The sequence below is a fragment of the Alligator sinensis genome, unplaced genomic scaffold (genome assembly GCF_000455745.1).
Source record: "Alligator sinensis unplaced genomic scaffold, ASM45574v1 scaffold510_1, whole genome shotgun sequence".
In the NCBI taxonomy this organism is placed as follows: Eukaryota; Metazoa; Chordata; order Crocodylia; family Alligatoridae; genus Alligator; species Alligator sinensis.
The window spans coordinates 1110450-1133860 of record NW_005842052.1 but is presented as its reverse complement, the minus strand read 5'-3'; positions in this window follow the sequence as shown (position 1 = coordinate 1133860).

Sequence of the window (23411 nt, the reverse complement as noted above, 5' to 3'; positions counted from 1 at the left end):
ACCTTTGGATGCATGACAAGGTATGGCTGGCCTTGCTAGCTGTGGTCTGGCATTGGCGGCTCGTGTTCATCTTGGAGGCAATAATGACTCCAAGATCCTATTATGCCTCTGTGCTTTCAAGAGGGGAACTCCCCAGCCTGTATGTATGCTGTGGATTCCTTCTCCCAAGGTGCAGCACCCTGCATTTGTCTACATTGAACCCCATCCTATTCTCATCTGCTCACTTTTGTAGTCTGTCTAAATCTAGTTGCAGCCTCTCTCTCCCTTCAAGTGTGTCCACCTCGCCCCACATTGTAGTGTCGTCAGCAAACTTGGACAGCGTGCTTTCCACCCCCTCATCCAAGTCGCTGATGAAGATATTAAACAGTGCGGGCCTGAGGGCCACTGCTCACATCTTGCCAGGTTGAGTACAACCTGTCCACCACTACTCTCTGGGTGCGCCCCTTCAGCCAATTTTTTACCCATCCAACTGTGTAGGCATCAATGATACAGTCACTTAATTTATTGATGAGGTTGGGGGATGTCTGTTCACCAGAACACCCCAAGCGATGACAAGGTCAAATGTTAGAGATCAGAAGGCAATATTTTACAGTTAGGGTGGCCAAAATGTGGAACCAACTTCCCAGGGAAGTGGTCCTTGCCCCTACCTTGGGTAAATTCAAGAGGAGGTTGGATGATCACCTGTCTGGGGTCTTGTGAACTCAGCTTTCATTCGTGCCTGTGGCAGGGGGTCAGGCTAGATGACCTGTTCAGGTCCCTCCTGACCCTAGCTACTATGAATCTATGAAACTATGAGTACCCCTGATAAACTTATAGCCAGCCACCAGATCACCCCTGAGCCTAAGCTTTTCCAGGGAGAAGAGCCCCGTAGCTCTCAGCCTCTCATCATAAGGTCAGTTTTCCTGACCTCTGATCATGCGCGTGGCTCTTCTCTGGACTTTCTCAAGCTGCTCTACATCATTTTTGAATTGTGGAGCCCAAAGCTGGACACAGTTCTCCAACTGCGGCCTCACCATGGCCGAGTACAATGGGAGAATGACGTCCCAGGATTTGCTTGAGAAGCATCTATGGATGCAAGCCAGCATTTTGATTGCTTTACTAGCTGCAGCATTACATTGCAGGCTCATGTTCATCTTGTGGTCAATGATGACCCCCAAGTCTCTTTCTTCCATAGTGCTAGCCAACATAGCACTGCCAAGCCTATAAGGATGCTGCGGGTTTTTTTCCCCAAGGTGGAGAACCTTGCATTTATCGGCGTTGAACACCATTTATCGGCGTTGAACGGCGTTGTTAATGAAGATGTTGAGTAGTATAGGCCCAAAGACAAAGCCTTGAGGGACCCCACTAGTCACAGCACACCATGATGATTGACTTCCACCAGCCGCTACCCTTGGGTCCGACCACAGAGCCAATTCCCTAGCCAGAGGATCATGGTGAAGCCACGAGGGAGAGAGAGGCTGCAGTTGGCCAGTTTTGCTAAGAGGTGATTATGGGATACCAGATCGAAGGCTTTTTTGAAGTCAAGATATATGACATCAATCTCTTCTCCTTTGTCCAGGCGATAGGTCACCTGGTTGTAAAAAGAAATAAGATTGGTCAAGCAAGACCTACCCACAACAAACCCACATTAAATGTCCCCTCACTGTAATTCCAGTGAGAGAGGCAACTGTAGATGTGTGGGTTTGTAGGCATTTGTACCTCGGTATGGGCTGGTGCTTAAAGGGTTTGAAAGAGGACCAGAAATCACCCTAGATCAGTGGTTCTCAGACTTTTTGGACCATATCATCCTTGCCAACCTTTCATTTTTCTTGGAGACCATGGTACAAACTTCTCATTGAATTTATAATGGACAAGTGGATGAGGAGCATTATGATCTCCAAACCAGTTGCAGACAAAGCACTATATTTCCAGGTCTCTGGAATATAATCCTGAACACTCCACAAATTTCTGGATCTGGAATCAGTTTATACTACTGTGTATTTTGGTTCTTGCAACTGCTGTACTACTAATTGTCCACTTTGTCCAAAGCTGTCCCAAATATGATGACTTCCCAGGCACCTTGCAGAGTCGGCTTGCAAAATCCTACAGACGGCTATATGTGGCTGATAAGAAGTGCATGTGTCTGAGTTGCCGTGGTGCTAATTATTTTAATTGTAACACTCCTGATACTTAATTTAACATATTTTTTAAATCACATCAGGATGCTTAGGGGCTGGCATAGACATTTTTATTACACTAAGAGTTAACAAATAACACATATGTTATCATTTCTGCTTCTCAAGCTGATACACATCTGGGCAATATCACAAGGACAGCAAAGATATATCACCTACTCCTTAAGCCAGGGGACACCTTTTCCTCCACTTATACGAGAATCTTCATCATTTGTAGTCAGTATAGGGCCTTTATGCACAGTTGAACAGTTCTAATTGCATCCAGTAGAGCGCAATGTTGCACACAGTCCAGTTTATTCTAATACATCAATTTTTGTCTTTCATGAATGCTGCCAAACATCACATTTTGATGTGTTTCAAAATTTGAAATGATTTCAAAGCCTCGTTCCCTGCTGCCAGCCAAGTCACACTACAAAGTGAGCTAGCACTGTTATTGACATATCATTGATAGCAGACAGCTGTTGCGATTTTCCCCCCAAATGTTTTATGTCTTTATAATGAAACCATTTTTTTCCTCTGACAATGACAATAAAAGTCAGTTACAGTATTGCTTCTTCATCTTTCCCCACAGTTTTTGAAGTGCTAAGTTGAACAAATATTTCCCTATCAGAAAATTGCTGAAATAAGTTGGGAACGGGACAAAATGGAGTATTTAGTAAGTGCTTATATTTGAAGTGATATAAATTTCTCCCGGTAAATATTCGTTTTAAACATCAAAGGAATTTAGATCAGGCTGTCATTCTTTTGCTAATTCAAAGGAAATTAATTATAGGGACTAAATGGTCATATCATTTCTTCTTCCACAAACAAAGTAGAAGAGAAATCCATCACGTCTTTCATCTTGTCCCCCAGAGAAATAGAAAGATGTTGTAACTGTCCCTATTCCATTGCCCCTGAAGGAGTGCTGTGCCCAGATAAAGCCCTAAAAATCTTCTTGAATGTGCACTTCGTTTTACTCTCATACTTGGGAGAAAACCAATAGCCAGATTTGGTGTCAGGAAGGAATATTCCCGAAAGTCAAGCTAGACGATTAAGGGATTTATTGCATATTCCACTTCCATGGGCAGATCCAGGATTTTGAAAAAAAGCATGCAGATGGTGTGGTACATCATAACAGCACATTTTTCCACTTAAATAGAAACTAGAATTTTTACCAGTATGGTAGGGGGCTAGCTTTATATTATTCAGTTAAAGGTCAAAGTAAAAACGAATAGATGTACTGGAATATGTGCTAGTTTGCTAGAGTATACATAACATTAAAGAATTGCAACAAATTAGGCAAAAAATAGTCAAAAGTTATTGTATCATTAATCCTGTGGTCATTATAAATGTACATTTCTCATTCAGATTCATAAAACAAAATCTACCCTTCGTGACCTTTTTGACAGTGTCTCCAATACTTGACAGTCAGTCATTTCTACACCTGAGTTATTATTACCACACCTGAGTTAAGATTTTAGCTAGAGCTAAAAGCTGTCTAAAGGGGCAGTGAAACAGAAGGAAGACATTACCGGGAATGGCTACCAGACAACAACATTGCGGAAGAAAGGATAGTTTGAATAGCGAAACATCAAGTAGTTTAAATAGTTTGGGAACATGGTTTGGGGGCTCATTAAAAAGAATAGATGGTCATTACCACCTGTGGAGTGGAGAGAGAGAGATTAATAGGGATCAGGGAGATGATAACCAACCATAAAGTAAATGAACTCTCTTAGCACTACCTGAATAGAACTGTCACTGCCGCTCCCAGACGGTTCTTTCAAAATTTGGGTGAAGGGATCAAAAGGGAGATGCAATGGCCTTCCCTGGAATCAAAAGGAGGTGTATCCCACCATAGATCTGCCCCTGTCCACGTCCTAGGATCATCTGAGCAGATACCTTTTCCAAACACGTTGCCTGCCTTGGCACCATTTCAGTGGCTGAGGCATTAGGCGTGTTCTTGTCTCTTGCTGCTCTCTTCCTTTAGCACGTGGTAGCTTTGTTTCAGGGGTATAAGTTGTAGCCGTGTTGATCTTAGGACATAGACAAGCAAGGTTCTTTGGGTAAATCCAATATATTTTATTTGACCAAGTTGGTCTAATAAAATATAGGGCCGACAAAAAATATAGGTCCCACCAAAAAAAATATAGCCTCCTTCATGCACCAACCAACAGAAGCCAACCAAGCTACCAGGCAAGGTTCTTTGGATTCTTTTATTAGACCAATTTGATATAATAAAATATATTGGATTTACCCAAAGAACCTTGCCTGGTAGCTTGGTTGGCTTCTGCTGGCTCTGGTGCATGAGGGAGGCTAGAGTCTTAATTTTTTGTGGACCTTTTTTTATGCCTGGTTGTCTGTGAACATGGGAAGTGGGTTCAGTGTATCAAATGGACCCTTTTAGCTCCTATATGCTTGTGGTAAAAGGATGAGCAAAGACCTGAGGTTTGTTGGCAAAGCAGACAACCGTTGCCCTAGGATTCATACTGTCTGCCATAAGATGCACCTTTGGATAGGACAAGTTTTGCTGATAAAACCTATTTGCTGATGACCCTCTCATACAATGTGTGCCCCAAAAGTGATTTCCACTGCCCCACAAAGGCACAGGAGAAGAAAATGGCTCTTGGCTCCAGCAGAAGTCAGTAGAAGTATAGCTGCCATGGCAGCTAGAAAGGTCAGATGACCTAGGGCCTTCACATTCAAAGTTTTGCTTTGAGCGGATCTCCAAAATAGTCAGGCCAGCTCTGCAAAATACCTGTCTGAAAAAAAAAGCACATGAGGATGGTCCTCCACTGTTGAATATTAAGTATTTCTTGCTTCCAGTTGGACCACTAATAACACATCTAACAACCAGCACTAACATGAGTAATGCCACACGAAAGTGAATCATGTATTCTGGGAAGCTTCAAACCAGATTCTGCTCAGCTTCAGTTTTACATGCAGATTCAGATTCCTGAAGTGACTGAGCAAGTTTTGTCCATCCCTGACATATAGCACAGGAGGTTGGTGAAATAAGTGTAGCACATAGTAGGCACAAGTATATGAGCAGCAACACTACAAAATATAGCCACAAGAACCAAGCCAACAAGCTCGATTTCAATCCTGTTGCTTTCCAATTGCTTATTTATAACTGCATTCTTCCCCACAGTTTTTGAGTGCTATCTGAATATTAATGGCACCAGTCACACAAAAGAGATAGGGATGTATTATTATAGGGAATATTGTGGCTCAAAGAGGTAAGAGCAAAACTTTCAACAACATCTGCTAGTTCAGGCTTCCTTAAATGTTGTATTCCAAGTGTTAAGAATCAATAAGTTCTTAAGTGTTAAAAAGAGAAGCTCCCAAAATTACTGGTGATCTTTGAAAATGTGGCCATGCTCATGTAGGTCGTATATGAAAAAGCCAAAAGCATAATTTGTTTCTCTTGGCCACACTCTTATCCGAGATACATTGCCAAGAAAGCACAATGAAGGGAAGAATACAAGCAGGGAATAAAGTGATTGTGACCCATAGGATGAAAGTTCTGCATCCGGCCAAGATGTTTCTTAAGGCACACAAAGCTGCTTGTTATCCGGTTAATTTAAATTTTCTGTTTTAAAATGCATACAGAAGAACGGTGATAGCTAATTAGAGCCAGGCAACGTGAAGAGGGGCTGGAAAGGAAACAGAAGGACATTTATGAAGGCCCAAACTGAATCTATTTCATATTTTTCCTGAAAAGTCTGAATTCTCTTGGAGAAAAAATCCTTTTGCTGCTTTGTTCCATGACCAATAGTGATCTGCCACAATATAGCTGTGCTCATTTCCTGGATTGCAGAGTTTTCCCCCTGTATCCTCTATGTCTGAGCTGAACTGTACATTTGCCAAAGTAAGGATCTTGGATAAGTAGTTTAGAAGCCTAAATCCCATTTTAGGAGCTTGTCCTCAGGGGGAAGAGGGATGATCCTGCCTTGAGCTGGGGGTTGGACTAGATGACCTCATGAGGATCCTTCTTGCCTTGTCTTTCTGTAATTTATAAGAAAAGAAGCACAAAATCTGAACCAAATCATCCTTGTTTTGCATTTTTTGAACACTGGAAAGCGTTTATTTCTGCCATTGTTCAGTTGTCCCAATCATTATGCACACCCTTCCCCATTCTAGGCTTTACATTGATTCCCTCTTTCCAGATGTTTGATTTATTTTTTTGAAGCAATCCTGCCTGCAACTTGATATAACTAAATGCTGTTTCCCAGCAACTGTACAATATATCAGACATGGCCATCATCTGTTCTTGCTGTCCTGTAATCTATTCTCACGCTATGCCACCTCAAGGCCTTACCAGCAGCTGTCTTTAGTGTGGTAGGCTCATCCAGGTCAGAAGTGTTTATTCTAAAAAAAAAACCTCAGTGAGCCCCCAAACCATGTTCCCAAACTATTTAAATGACACTCTTGTTTGACTATGATTACTCTGCCTGGCCTGACTGGCAATAGAGAAAATCCAAAGGGAACTATTGCATTACAATCTGATCATTGGAACAAGAATATAACTTTTCTTGTTATAATTTGTGTAACAAGAGTGAATTTGGGTCTGTATGATTTCATTTGCTTTCCCCGTCAGGCCCTGTAAGAATCAGAGGCTAGACTCTGGGCCAGACAGTATGGTTCATATCTGCACATAGAGGAAATCTCCATGCACCCTCTTATATGTTACAGAAGGCTCAAACACAGCCTTAGAAATAGCATTTCCTTTCTCTTGTCTGCTGTCCAGGTCTGAGGATCTGTGTAACAGGGGCAGATGGGAAGTGAGTAGGAAAAGGGTGAGGTGGGTGAGAGGCAGGCAGGGTGCTGCGTGACCTCTTTCATAGAGCTCAGAGGACAAATATCGTACAGCTAAAGCAAAGTGACCGGAGAGGATGCAGGTTCATTTTTTCTGCTGAAAGCAGGAGAATGCATCCTCTGTACCTGGACATGGTTAAGCAGTGCTCCTAGGTAGATCCCCTTCCTCCCTCACCGGTATAGCAACAGATCTCCCCAATGGCTCTCTGAGCCATTTGCCTAGAGACTACCCAATGAGCATCTCCCAGCTGTTGAAGTCCCATTGAAAGCATCGTTGGAAGTACCAGGAAGTAGAAAACTGAGGCCTCAGGCTTGCATGGAGGCACCACACTTCAAACCAGATGTCTCTGGCTTCTAGCGGCTGCGTGTCATGGCAATAGTGTGTCCCATGGAGGAAGTGCCAAATACACCCCACCAATTTGAGTCCACTGTCATAGTATGGACACAGCAGTTTACCACTGAGGCTGCTCTGGCCTCCTCTGCAGTGCCTGCTTTATAACCTATAGACCTAAGAATGGCTGCTGGGGACACATTTCTGGAGCTGGATCAGAAAGCCTGGATGAGCCTTGTCCTCCCCAGGATCAGCCTTGTCCTCCCCAGGATCAGTTGAAGTCATGGTGCAGATCAGTGGTCAGCCATGGTTTCTAGCAGCAAGTCCCAATGACCCAACTCGGGTTTGAGCTGCACTAGTGCTAGGAAATGGCCACTGCCTCCACTGATGCTTCTCTCTGATGGCCCAGTAACAGCACAGGAAAAAGTCCTCATCCTGACCCTGGTACAAATGAAGCCATTCATACCTAGAGTGCTTCAATAACCCTCTGGTACTGTGGACCAGATCCAGCCCATGCACTGTAGGTTGCTGGCTTTTGGTATAGACAAACCCTAACCGATCTATGTGACCCTAGGGTGCGGGTGCGTGTACACACCATGGGTTTTAATCCTCATTAAATTAAATAGGTTGATAAAATTTAACTGGGTTTTTTTTTGGAGCATCACATCAGAGTTTACATGCGCTATGTTTTCAAACAAATTAAGTCTTGGAGCATCGCATCTGTGTTTACACATGCTAGGGTTTTGAACGGATCCCTGCTGGGTGCCACAGGAGAGTGGGATGGTCCAGCGCTGCCCCTTGGCCTGGGGCCCCTTACCCACCTTTTGTCCTTGCCCTACCATGCAGCTGTGGAAGCAGGGAGCCAGCAAACCACACAAGAAAAAAAAAGTGGAACCAATTCAAAAGTGAAAGCAATTCAAAAGGGTGAACTACAAAAAAGTTGCAGTGCTATCTGGTGGACAAAGAGTCTCATTACATTTCTTTGAGTGCCTTTGTGTTTGCATGCAGTGAATCCATGGATGTGACACTTTAATTCCCGGAAAGTCAAACTGAACCACGTCCGAGAAGTTTTAGTTTAATGCACAAAAAAGACTTTTAAAGCATTGGGAAATCCCACTCATGCAAGCAGACATGCAGTTGCAACGTATGAAAGGGCAAAAATTGTGGTGTGTACATGAGCCCCTAAAGTTTATTGTCTAGCAAGGCAGCCTGTTCTACATATCCAGGCCTCCTAATGTCAAGACCTTTTTTTAACAGAATGACCTTTAACTTTCTTTCCCTGGGTTTTTTTTTTTTTTTTTTTTTTGGTTTGTTTGTTTTTCCTGGAAGGGCCAAACACATCCTCTGATTTCTCCTATGCCTGTGGATGTGAGAAGGGTCAGATTTTTACAAGTAAATCTACATGGAAGGGTTTCACGACACACAGTTTTTTCCTTTACCCGTTATCATCAGTGGTAATTAGGTGCTTGTGAAAAATCCCAGTAGATATCTATCTGCATTAGTAGGTGTTTAAATACTTTTAGCATTCTGGCCTGAGAAACTATGCTGAAGTCACATTTTTCTGTCAGATTCACAGCTGCAAGTGGGTCCTAGACAAAGTTAATGATGGTCACCATAAGAGCACACCTTGCCCCTTAGCATAGGAAATATTGGAATCTGGGCCAGGCTTCCAGGAGTTAATATGTTGAAGCCACGCTGAATTTAGGAATAGAATTTCTCCTTTCATGCAGGGGATTGGACAGATGATTTTTGAAGTCCTTCCACTCTCTATGATAATGAAATGGGGTATAAGGTGGAGGGTTGCTTCACTGCCCCTAGGAAAGGAAGCAAGTCATTATCCAAGTCCTCTTAAGTGTTGCTTGAATGTAAGATTTACTATTTCAAAATAAAAACACAAATAACAAAATAAAACTCAGCTGCTAAACTATTGGTTACAGTGCCCAGAAAGCCCTGCCCCACTCTGTCCTGTGAGCCTGGCTTTCTCCTCCTTTGACAATCACCCTCAAACAGGTGGTAAGAAGAGATTGCTTGAACCTTTCCTGGCTGCTGCTTCATTTTATCATGCGGTGTTTGATACCTTGCAAGCAAATCCCGGTCTCCCACAAGGATTCTGGAGCACTAGGGACATTGTCTTTCACCTTTGTGGGGTAGTGAGGACAGGCCAGGAAGTAACAAAAGTTACAATGAAACCTGGATGAACATTTTCTGAAGTTGTCTGTCAGAAAATGCTGAATTGGCAAAATCAAAATATTCTTGGCCTTTACGTAGTCAAATGTTTCAAATGGGGGGAAAAAAAAGATCAGACCATTCTGTTATTATTATTATATCCCTGTCTCTGACCTTGGCCTCCCCACAACACTTCTACAGTCTACTAGTTGACAGCCAGGGTGCTACAGATTCTCCAGGAGCCCTACTTAGGCACAAGCATCTTAGGGTACCTACCTTAGCTCCTGACTTGGTGATTCAGGCTGTGCTCTCTTTTACAGAGTATGACCTACAGACACTTAGTAAAGATTTACTACATTTATACAGTTCTGTTTTACTAGCTCCATAACTGTGAGTAGTATCTCAGCGGAAGCTGCCGTTCTGCTGATACTTCCCAGTAGGAGCATCATTTTGCTGTTATATGGCAGGGGAGAGATTTCAGCTTCGATTTAAATACATACTAAACCACTCTTAAACTAACCAATTAAAAAATAAAGGAGAAGGAATGCCTGTCCTTCTCTTCGATCAACTCTACTGCTGTATATTCAGAGTCAAGCTATTTCTCTCCACCTAATGTACATCATGCTGTTACAACACGGAATTGCTAGCTGTTAAATTATCTTTTTTTTAAATTAAATTTAAAAATACTTCACTGTCCTCTATAGTAGGATGTGACGATGATAATGCATGCTATATAACCAACATCTGTTACTAGCAACACATCAGCATCCTGTTGCTATTTCTCTCTTGCACAGCTCTTCCTGTGATCAGAAGTATCATCTGAATATGGGGTATGAAATGTTTTTCCAGGGAGAAGGTTGCTAATAAAGAGGTTGTTGCTCTTACCAGGTGTTGCTGGAAACAAGTAGCAACTATTACACCGCTTGTTCCTGTTAAGAGATATAAGGTTGTCAGTATGGCACCTGATAACTTGTGCTTGATTTCATTTCTGTGTTTCAACATCATGAAAATAACAGTTTGGGGTCTATACTGAAACCTCTTTGGATGTGATGGCATAAGCGTTATGTCTGGTTCAGATTGACCTACTGACTTTGGTCATGGACCAGGGTCACTTTGTGTGAGGGGCTATATGAATGAAGAGCCAAAAGGCAGCCCCTGCCTCAAGGAGGTTATCAATTAAGAACTGGCATGTCATGCCCAGTTTGGAAAATTTGAAAAGATACAAGGAGGTACCTGTAAAAATAAATGAAGATCTGATCCTAATGGGGAACTCTGAATTTGCCCTTGCTCTTCTTCTCTACCAGCACTACTTCTTCTCTACCAGCACCTTCTCTACCAGCACCTAAATGTTGCTGTGCAACCTTTTATCCTATTGCATTTGCCAGCAGTATATCAGGGTACTTTTTTCCTATGGAAATAATGCCACTATCCCCTAATGCTTTAATCCGATTGAATGAATCCAGTTCATTCTTAAGAACAACAGAAGTACCCAACATTTATGACTGATGCTATATTGCAAAGTGCTGCATTGTAGCTCCTAGATAACCAATATGGAATCTGGGGAACTAGCACAACTGGATGTGTTAGCAACGTTAGGTCACCTATTGATTACCCTGAATAATAAGGCATGGAAAGGAAGTGGAAAAAAAAAATTAGAAGATTTAGTGATGGTAGAGAAAAAGAGCAAGGGCAAGGTGTTAGACAAACATAATGTAACAGTTCTTTTCCTGAGAATAAGGGCCAGAACTTGACAGGACAAGAGACTCGATTCCCGGCTGGCATAGCTTGATAGAGCTCTTCTCACTTCAATAGCATAAAGGGAATGAATCTGGGTTAGGGATCTAGCACGTCTGTGTACAACACAGAGGTACATCAAACTTGAAGTGCTTCAAACTGGCCTGGGGAGTTGGAGCGCTTTAAATTAATGTCTGTACATCCCCTTACTGGGTTTAGTTATAATAACTATAATATAAACTTCCATGGTACTTAAGCATAAGTATTTCCCTGAGTTGTACCTAATGGTCAGGATGAGGTGATGTTTTAGAGCAGGGGTTGCCGAACTGTGGTACATGTACCCCTGGGGGCATGCAAGACATCTCTGGGGGAGGGAGGGTACTTGGGAGAAATTGCGTAATGGCAGATTTAATTTTCATTATAATACTAATCAGCATTTTAAAGGGTTAAACTATAAATCTTATGCTGGTAGGAGTACACAAGCAGTTGGTAAATTTGGAAGGGGATCTGCAATACGAAACAATTTGGGAACCTCTGTTTTAGAGCATTGACTGAGGAGTCTGCTGGTTTTTGATACTTTGTGGGTTCTTTGTTGCTGTAAGCCACTCTGAACCCTTCTGGAAATGGTAGAACATAACTCTCAAAAGTACTACTGATAATATATAGTAGACAAATGTAGTTATGAATGGGGTCAGGCAGGGAGGAATATAAAGGTAAGAGCACAAGTGGTTTTGACTGGTTTTGCCCCATTTGATATAGTCCTTCTGTAGTCCAGAAGAGCACGTATTAGTGAGTGAAGCTCCTTAACATAGCAAGTCATCCAAGACTAAAAATTACCAAGATACCTGTTTTATTTTACATTTAATATAAAAAAAATGTTGATGATACAAAGTAGATCAGGTTATGCTCAAACTCTATGAAGTGATGCTCTTTCCCAGAAATGATCTGGGGAAATCTTCAGATTCCAATGGGATATATCAAATTGGCATGTTGTGCAAAGGCTGGTGCCTGCTTGTAGACTCTGATGGCAGTAAAGTCCTCAAAGTACCCAAAATATGTACAGTATCCTGTCAAAATATTCACTTCTTGCCCTTTCAAAGATATAGAAAAACTTCAGCTGTCAGACTCTTTCTGTTTTAAGGGAAACTGGGTCAACAAATACAAACAGACCTGCAGTACTCGAATTTACTTCCATAACTGGTCGCCTACATACTGTACAAATAAAATGAGAAGTAAACACACAGACCTGACTCAAATTATACAGTTCTTCCTACATATGCATAAGGGCATGCTCTCAGCTAGAAAGCTTGTCAATTTGGAAGAGGTGAGTTAAAGCAGTTTCAGGAGCTAGGCTTGCTCTGGGGTCCCCAAACCAATTTTTAGCAAGTAGATCTTTCCATTTTAAAAAATATATATATATATATATTTTTTTTTTTCCCTTTCCCTGACGGCTATCTAAAAGACCCACACAAACACCAAGGGGGATGCTGACTAACTGATTGTACAGGGGGAAATGGAAACCAGACTATACACAAGGTCAAATGCACAAAGTAAGCCAGAGAAGCGCAGAGAAAATATGTTTTCTTCCAACCTTTCTTATAGTAATTTGAAGTGTGACACATGGGGAGGGTGGTCTGGTGGTTCGGTCTGTAGACTTGGCCTCTAGAAACTGAATCTTGTTCCTTGAACTTGTTGTGCATTGTTGGGCAAGTTGCTTAATCTCTCCAATGGACTTCCTTTCTCCCGTCCCCTCTCCATCTTGTCTACTTGCAAACTCATCATGGCAGAGATTGTCTCTCATTAGACACATGCACATAAACACAGAGCCGAGCAAGCAAAAGATCTCAAACTGCTCTTGTATAAATTTCAAGTGTCAGGTAAAAGGGCCCAAAAGGGGCCATTATATCATCTAGGCTGGCCACTAGTTACCACTGTAATCATTGTAATATCTTGTGCTTGATTAAACCATGCACTCCAGAAAAGCAGCCCCAGTATTAACTTAAGGCCATTAGGAGACATCCACTTCTTTCCGAGGTAGTTTGCTCCCATGGTTAATGACCCTTACTACTAGAAATAAAGCACACATTTTTGATGTGACTTCATGTAGCTGTTGTTTTGGCTTGCTTGGACTTTCAAGGTATGTTTGTCAAGTTGCCCATGTTTCTCTCTCATCATATTTTTTCTTTTGCAATATTCAGGTAGTGACATTTTTTATACATAAGTATGTCCACAGGCCAAAATACTGACCTCAAGTTCTGTCCGTATATTCTTAGCCTTGTTTCTCATTTTTCATGCTTTTTAAATTAATCATGTTAATTTGTAAAAAGTCAATTGATATAAAGGTAATGGGTTTTTGAGAAAGCTGTTAACAGTAATTTGCTTAATTAACAAATCATGTATAAAATCGTGCTCGCTATAAACACTGCTGTGGAGCAAATGCAATCCATTAAGATTCAAAGGGATGCGTCATGTTCTGCTCTGTCAAAAAGGCTTAGCTGCTGATGAGCAGGTTTTCAAGACTGTGCACTGGTAGGAAGTGTCTTTCCATATGTCCATTAAAGGTCTTTGCTTTTTCTGCTGCTCTGGTGCTAGCCTGCCAGTTGCTGTCAAATCTACTGGTTTCCACTGACCTCCTATCCAGCCCTATGGGAATGCATCCTAAGCACAATTTATTGAACACCGTGACCTTTAAAAGGCTCTTAGCTTTCAGACTGCTGGGAGGAGGGACAAGACATGGAAAGCAAGGGAGCCGGTGCCAGTATTTATCACATGGCTGTAACCCTCAGACCATTGCAGCAAAATGTAAAGCAGATCTTTTATTGTGGCAAACCACTGATGTTCCCATTTATTTAAAAAATGTAATGTGCCTATTCTTGTAATGTCTGGGGCCACACTGAGACAAAGGGAAACTCTGATGCTATTAGATAAGCAGGGATATATGCAAGGCCGGAAACAGGCCCGGGCAAACCAGGTGGTTGCCCAGGGCCTGGACAGGGGGGCCCAAAAATGGTAATTTTAAAATTATTATTATCATTATCTCTGGTAAAGGGGGGGCCAATACTAAAAGTTCACCCGAGGCTGCCAGGAATCTAGGTACAGTGCTGGATATATGTTTAGGTATATAGGTATATATACCTATATACCTATATATTTAGGTATATAGCCTCCTTAGGCTATGGAGGCAATATCTGATAATCAAAAGACAGGAATACACTAATGATTTTTCATTCTATGGCCCATAAGTTCAGCTGATTTAAATTGGCATTGGGCCATTGAAGTAAATTAAGCTATACTGCTTTACACCCCCTCAGCCAGGTACAGACATTACAACTTTATTGGTATAAAAGGTCAGAAACTGGCCTATACCTGTAACAGAAGTTCAGCATACATAAACTGCTTTAAAAAAATGGTGGGACCTAGTCTGAGATGTGTGCCCCCACCACCAAAGGGTGAATGCGTGCTCTGTTCACAACCAGTCTAAACTATGATGCTTACAGAAAACCGCATAGCTTAGATCAATTCTGCCTCCGGCTTTTTTGAATATTTGTAACTAGCCCTGGTGTCTGGCCCAAGCTTTCCATATTCATTTGGCATAGCAGCACATTTTGCCTTTGGCTCACTAGCATGTTCTCTGATCACCTGGACATTATATCCAGTATATCTAAACACACACTCCAGGCTTCTCCTTTCCCAAATTCAGCCCCCAAACTCTTACAAATAACATTTTGGGTCCATCCCTTTAGTAAGGGATACATCATTCTTTTGTTTGAAAACATTATTCTTCACGGCATATGTGATAAATTCAATCCATTATGGTGGGGGGGGGGGGGAAATAGAAGTGGATTCCACTGGATTTACTGTAGAACTGCATACATGGCATAATGAAACCAAAAGTCAAGGAAATTTGGCCTAGGTTTGTTCTTTGTCACCAGCTTGAATCTCTGCTCAGGGTCAGCAAAAAGTTCGGGAACAGTCCAGTGACTCTCAGTTGTAGCCCTTGATGTCATGGGAGAAGAGCCACAAACAGCTGGAAGCAATACTTGAATTACAGCATGTGCTTTGAGCCAAATTTGGTCCTGACTGGCAGTGCATTGACATTAGCAGGATATAAGTAAAAAGGAATGCATTTACTTTCATTGTGGGGTTAGGGAGGAAGGCTCATTTTAGTAAAATAAACTTTAGCTAACACATAATTAGATATTTCCTATAAATGCAGCTCCTAACAGACCCTTAGAGATTACTTAAGTGTGTGAAACATTATTTATAGGTCCCTTACCCTCTGGATGGCTGCTCCTTATATTTGGTTCCTTTCCACCTGTCCCCCATAACTGTGAAATATATATAAGTGCATCACACCACCATGTTCAGGTTTTGGGGTGACTCGTTCATTGTGCAAACCATAGCTCCTAAGAAATTTTATTCATATATCTATATCTGTATACACATGGTTTGTTGCCTGGGCTTCAGTTAGGAAAACAATAGGTTCCCTCACAATGATGGCAGCTACAGAAGACAATTTTGCTAATTCAAATGGTTCATTAATAGAGATTTAGCCTTGACTATAATGTGAGGGGGATGTGTGGTGATTGGTATTGGATGCATTTGTTTTATGGAGTAGCTGTTGTCTCCATTTTCTCTTAATTTACTCTTGCCAGCCACAACAGAAAGTCATTGGGGTACTGAAAAAGCCTTGCTTCACATCAGCATTGAGATACCTGAGCTTCTGCTATTGATTGGGACCAGATTTATTACAGCCTTCCACCTTTCAAAGAATTAGTGATTGACAAAGCATCACTTACTACAAGAGAGACAAAGTCTGTACAATCTACTAACAGACCCACTGATGACCACAGCATTCATCAGCTCAGACCCTACTGCTTGGGGGTTTAAAACATTGATCATAGTGGAAAGCAATGCAAGGGTAAAAGCTAAATTAGCCATGACATCACTACCCATAGGCTGGGTACTTCAATGTGTGTCAGCTTCTAATTTAAAAGTCCGTTTGGAGGGTTTCCCTTTTTTGTTAAGTCAAAGCCACCATTCATTTTGATTTTGTTGTGACTCTCTTGGATGCAAAACTTGGAGAGAATTGGAGTGAGGAAGCTATTTGGGATCTGGGAAGGACAGATCCAACAATGAGATAAAGTGGGCACAGATGGACTGCACAGCTGTTTTCTGCCTGCTAGCCAGCTGGCAAATGAGTTGGGTTGGCCAGTGAGGGGGTGGACTCACACTGGGGGAAAACTAGGCATTCACGAATAGGAAGGGACTATTGCTTGTTAGACACATGTTGAAGAGAAAAAGCGGCTTAGGAAAAAGTCCATCTCAAGGACTTCAGGATTTTTCCAGATTCTGTTTATTCTTAATCCTACCTCTCATCTCCCAAAGCCTTGTTGGGTACAAAATTATCTTCTCAAACTTGTAGGCAGCCTTTAAACGTTTAAGACACACACACACATGCACACACAAAATTAGGACGGGCAACTTTCTCCTCTCTCACGTGAGGATAAATCTAGAGTACCACCCGTGATTTTATAGTGAAATCAGATTGTGGGGAGTGAACGTGACACAGTGAATTTCAAGTACCTGGCCATAAAGATATTCGATGAATTGTTTTAGAAAAGGCATGGAGACCAGCACCTTACCCCATGTAAATCAGCACAACTATATGACTTCAGTGGCTCTGTGCTTATTTACACCAGTTACACATTTGGCCTCAAGATAAAATGGGGGTTAAAAATGCCCACATTTGAAGGGAAAAAAATGAATATCAATATGGGCTTCCACATGACAGTTGCTACCACTGATTTCCAAGCATGGTATGCATACAGTTAATGGCACAGTAAAATTACAGTACTCTACGCCACAAGCACTGCCTATGCATTGCCGTGCCATGTTACTGACTCTGAAGCTCTGTTGACTTCTGTGTAACCCAATCATATCATTTCATACAGGGCCCCAGTAATTGTTTGGATGATGATTATAATTTGATGCTGAACAGTCTCCGAAGGGAAGCAGTGAACGTCAACTTAAAACTTAGAAAATAGACCAGAGAATGGACCGCAGGAGACAATCCCTGTAACCTCTCATTGCTGATACACAGGTTCACATATAATAAAACCGGGAGGGACCTTTGTCTGACCTCGGAACTACTCTGATTTAATTCTTGCTTGAAATAGCATGTATCTTTAAGAAAATTACATCTGATTCCAATTTAAAAATTGCCAGTGATGGAGAGTCTAACTCAGTCTTTGTTCCAAAAGTGATTTATACTCAGGCCCAAAAATGTACATCTGATTCATACTCTCAATTTGTCAGGCTTCAATTTTCATCCATGGATCTTGTTATACATTTATCTGCTAGACTGAACAGCCTATTATCAGGTTTATTTTCCCTTGCACCGGTGTTTATAGACTGTGATCAAGTCACCTCTTAAATTCTCTGAATAAATGGAATTCCTTAAGCCTTTCCCTAGGAGACCTGTTTTCCAGTCCCTTAATCTTCCTGCATTTTTTCAGCATCTAACTTGAACTATGAATGGCAGAACGGCACGTGGTTGCATTGCTGCCAAATGAACACGTAATATCACCTCCAACTCCTTCTCAAGATTTCTGTCTTTATACATGCTAGGATCATAATAGCCCTTTTTGTCCATATTGCATTGTTCACTCATCTTCAACTGAATAACCGCTGTGAATCTTTAACAGAACCACTGCTTCCTGGAAAAGTCTTCCATCCTGTAAGCATGGCTGGTGTTCTTTGTTATTAGATGTATGGCTTTACATTGGCCCCGTTATAACTTGTTATGTGCTTGAATCCCGCTTACAAAACAATTCAGTTCACATCGTGTGGATGACCCATCCTCTTCAGCAGTTACCCAATCTTAGTATCATCTGCAAAACTTATCATTCATGATGTTATGCTTTCTTCCAAGTTATTAGAATATTACACAGTGCTGAGCCAAAAACTGATGCCAGAGAAACCCCATGAGAAATACATCCACTGGATGGCAATGCCCTGTTATAGTTGGAGACCTATTGGGTATGTCAGATTGTAATTCATTTAATGTGCTCCATGATGCTTTTAGATTGGTCTAGTTTCTTCAGGAAAATATTGCACGGCACCAAGTCAAATAAGTTTAGAGTCTATTGAAAAAGTTTAAGTGTATTGAATCAATATTGCTATCTTTAGCTAGCAAATTTGTAACTTTTTCTTCTCATATTCTTGTGGGAGACAGATCAAGCTATTCTGATCTAGAAAACGTTCCATAAAGAGGACTCGTTTTTGAAGTCCCAGGTCATCGAGAGATTATAGGGCATTTAAATTTGATTTGGGGTGACTTTTTTATTACTGTATGAAATGAAAAGCCAAAGAATAGGATAGCAGGGGTGGGCAGGAAATCAAAAGTCAACCCTGGTTTGTAACAATAACATTTATATCAATAAGAAAAATAATATAGTTAATGGCCCAGCAATTGGGCTATTTGGCCTACCTTGGGAAACTCGGGTTCAAAACTCCTTTCTTCATCTCAGACCTCAGGTGTGACCTTGACAATATCCAATGCCTCAGTTCTTCATCCATAAAATGGAGGAAAAAATAACACTTCGGTGTCTCTCAAGGTGTTGACTACATTAAAAGACTGTGTTACTGACAGCTGTTTAAATGCCATGGATGAATAGAAGGAGTAAGAGTAATAATGTTAAGGATATCAAGGAACTTTACAGTTAATATGGAATGAAACGTCTCAGCCCTGATATATCCTGGTTGATTACGTGTCATCTTCAATAGGCGTCGTCTGTTCTCGGCATCTTACAGGATCGGGACTGAATAGACTTGTTTAGGATGATACAGAAAGATTTATATCCTGCTGTAAGTGAAGGAAAAGATAAAACTCCTGCTGGCTTCAAGAGCACCAGGTCTGGGGCCCAAATTGGTGACCGAGATTGTTTCCTGGCAAGGACTGGGCTTTTACCACTACCCTACGCCACTTCTCCTAACACCTCATCCAAATTTTGTTGAAGCCAGGGAAAAGACTCTGAATGACTTCAGTTCATATGCTGTGGATTGGGCCTCTTTAGTTCAATCCATGGGGATAGTATTGCTCTTGTCTCCCATGCTAGCAGGATTAAATATTTTCACATATATATGTGAAGAGCCATAGAGTAGACCACACATGCTTGGGGATCACTAGCCCTCATGAGCAGCCTCAGTGAAGTTAATGATATTGGCTACAGTTGATTCACATGAGCAACATAAAAACTGTATAAAATAGCCCTTCTGATACCAACAGCTCTGATTCCCAGGAACCACTGAAAATGAAAACAACATTGGCCTATTTCCATCCTATGCACAGGATTCCCAATTGTTTTTAATGGTAACATCACAAAAAGTAGAAACATCCTCCACAAAAACTGACAGCAGATGCATTTTTAATGTTTTCTAGTGAAGAACACCATGTTAGCTTCCTACTATAAGCCACAGAGTTGTATAAATATGGTTGTTTATAATGGTTTGTGCCTTTTTTATTTATTTTTTTTTTACATTTGATTCGGGGGGGTTGTGTAAATATACTCCTGCAGTAATTTAGGGACCTGATGGTGGGATTAAGAACAAATAATTAATTAAGTTTTGATAAAGCCATTCCCTTGAGAAATTATCTTTACTTTCATCTCACTGTGATAAACCCAGTTAAACTTTTTACAATTGAAGTGTTCTCAAGATAATAAAAAATATATATATATAACCAAATATCTTTTATTTTAAAATGCTAATACTGTTTAGAGATTCATTCTGTACCCCTTATCTAGCTAAAACAGCCAGTGATGGCAGGGCTGGACCCAATCTTAACTTTTATATGAATCAAGTAGATGCATGAAGGAAGTTAAATAGTTTCAAATGCAGTAAAATATCTATGCTCAGTGACCTTTCACCTATTTGCCAGAGTAATAGTATTTGGGTTTAAAAGATTTATGAATCCATATATATAAACACCTCAGTATGGGCTAGTTATTCAATATATAGGAGCAAAATGTCTACTTATTCATTTTGCATGGTACAGTCCTCTGTCCAATCTAGGACTAGACAGTTATCTCAAAGTGAGTAAAGGCAGCATGTATTTTTGCATAGAGGCAGAGACAAATCACGAATCTGTCTGCATTTCCCCTTGCTACACAAAAGAACGAGGTTGTGTCCCTCCTTGCTATGGTGCAACTTCTCTCCTGATAAGGTTAGGATTGGAGGCTTGGCCCAGCCCAGAGGACTGGCACAGAGACCTGCATTTTGTAAGGAATGGGTCCTTGGCTCTACCTACTCCTTACTACCAACCGTCCATTTTCTGCCCACCTGAGGGAGTTAGAACAGATAAGAACATAAGAACGGACTATTTACTGGGTCAGACTATGGGTCGGTCTTGCCCAGTATCCTGTATTGCACAGTGGTGGAGAGCTGGAAATTACCACCTGGCCTTTCTTCCCAACATAGTGTTGCTCCCCATGATCCGCATGAGAAGCAAAGGGGAAGAAAGTTGTTCCTCACTGCTTCACATTTTGGCCCTTCTATTTTTAAGGGTTGATAAGCCAGTGATATATGAGCCTCATGCTGCTAATCCATGCTACCATATATCCTTCCTAGATTCTTCATTAAGACATCTATAGTACTTGATTAATTTGTTAATTGGATGGAGTTGCCCTGTTTTATGACTCAACATTAACATGTCCTAAGTAGACTAAACATTTTACAAGCTAAGATCTAGCAGTAAAACTTTAAAGAGTCACGGTACCAGCTGCATTCTCCTCCTTCACATCCTATAAAATTACTAAAGTAGACGCAGTTACTTTCATGCAAATGAAAGAGGCGGGAAGCTGAACCTTAGGCAATTTAATATTTCCTTGATTGTACTTAATTTATAATTAATGACCTCTGATGAAACAAGACCTTGCTACTACAACTACAGTCTGTAATTAATATGTTAGCATGTATTTGGAAAAATAATTTGTTCCTCGAAGTATAAGAGCAGTATCATAGAACAGGGAACAGGAAATTCGCCTGACTTATCCAAGGAGTCAGAATCATGGTTGCTAAGAACTTCTCATCTGCCATTAACTACATAGGGTGGCAAATATAGGGGTAATTTTAAATGATGCTTAAGACTGCATTTGAGACCTGCCACTGGCTGTGGTGTTTTCTGTATTCTTTAAAGTGGTGAAGAACAACTTGTCCCTCTGAAAAAAAGCAAACCCTTTTCAGTCTTCTAACAGCTTACCTTTAGGGGTCATTAAGAATGAACACCTGAGCAAGGCATGTATTTGGTAGCTGTGTTGGTCTGAGACAAAAAGAAATGCAAAACTCTAGAACTCTTCGGAGAGTTCAGAGTTCAGAGATGATACCTTTTATTAAACCAACTAACACATCGAAAAAGATTGAAAAGATGGACATTTCACATTGAAAAAATTATGAAGGATCATATTTGTGGGAGTCCAGTGGGAAAAATAATGCAGGAGGGCAACCAGCATGGATTCGTAGCAGGTAGATCATGCCTGACCAATCTGGTTTTGTTTTATGACAGGGTCACAAAACGCTTAGACGCAGGAGTAGGGGTGGGTGTCGCTTTCTTGGACTTTAGCAAAGCCTTTGATATGGCATCTCATCCCATTCATAAATAAATTAAGGGGCTGTGACAGATGTTTACATAGTCCGGTGGGTGGCAAATTGGCTTAGGGGTCACACCCAGAGCATGGTACTAGATGGGTCAGTATCAACCTGGAAGGATGTGGGTAGTGGAGTCCTGCAGGGTTCGGTCCTTGACCTGTACTCTTGGACCTGTACTCTACCTGTACTCTTGGACCTGGGTCTTTAAGAGAAGTCTGGATAGGCATCTGGCTGGGATCATCTGACCCCAGGACTCTTTCCTGCCCAGGCAGGGGGTTGGACTCGATGATCTGTTGAGGTCCCTTCCAACCCTAGCATCTATGAAACTATGAAACTGTAAGTGATGTTATAGAAGTGGTGTTGAAATGATTTCCTGAGGGTCCCAGAAATGTGTATGAGGCAAGAGTGTTTGTGGGTGATATTTTTTAGTGGATTAACAACATGGTTGGGATAGATTTAGATGAACTTCTAGGTCTCATATTACCATCCTTCAGATCTAACACTCTCCAAACCATGCAAGTTGTCCAAAAAAAGATATTAGCCACAAAACTCTTACATCTCATTTCTTTCACTAACAATTTTCATTAGTCTGGTGTTCTCAGCTGGGCTGTCTCTGTGTCCTGCGAGCCCCAGACCACATGAAGGTTAAACAGACGCTGTGCTGCAGCATATTAAGTTGCTTTTGAGGCATTTGATTGAAATTTCAAAGTTATTTTAAGAGATACCTTTTGCTCTCCGTTCCTATTTGAACCTACAGGCTGTGACTATATAAAACATCTTACTAATTCCATAAAGTTATGTAGTGGAAAGTCCTCAAATGAGTTCCACTCAAAATGTGAAAAGCTCTTATTGCCCCTGCCTATGCCAGTTGGCCTTTCAGGGATTAAAAAAAAAAAAAAAAAAGGAACTGATGAACATAAAAAGTACCATGAAATGTACAGCGTACCTAGTTTGCTTTAATGTGTTAGTAAAACCCAGATCCAGGGCCTGATCTTTATTCCGTTTCCATCAGGATAAATGCTAAGTAGCTTCATTTAAATGAGCTGGACTATTCTGGGTTAAAATATACAGACTGAGACAGAACAATACACGCATCTGCAGGCCTTTCCCTGCCTCAGATTTCCAATCTTCCAGACCATAACTCCTTGGTCAGAAACCACTAAGGAGCCCAGCATCCCTCCTCTTTTCCCTTCCATACTGCTATGGCTTCTCCTCCTCTGACCCTTTCCTCTGTAGTTTAGACTTGAGGGCACATCCCCACATGCAAACACATGTGCTTGCAGCAGTTCAGATAGAAGCGGTGGAAATTTGTGCCGGGGCTTTTTGCCTCACCACACGTGCCTGGATATGCACTTTGTTGTGGAGCAAATTGTGCAATTTGGGGCAAAATAACCCTGCTTGGTTCCTCCCAGATCTGCAGCCATGGGAGCTAGAGACTGGGGCCAGCACCTGTGCTGTCCCCAGCAGTATAAAAAGCTGCCCTGTTAAGTAGCTCAGAGTTACTCACTCTCAGGAGCTTCTGGGGCCCAGCCAATTGGTACCTGGGGACACGACCCCTGTGCCAG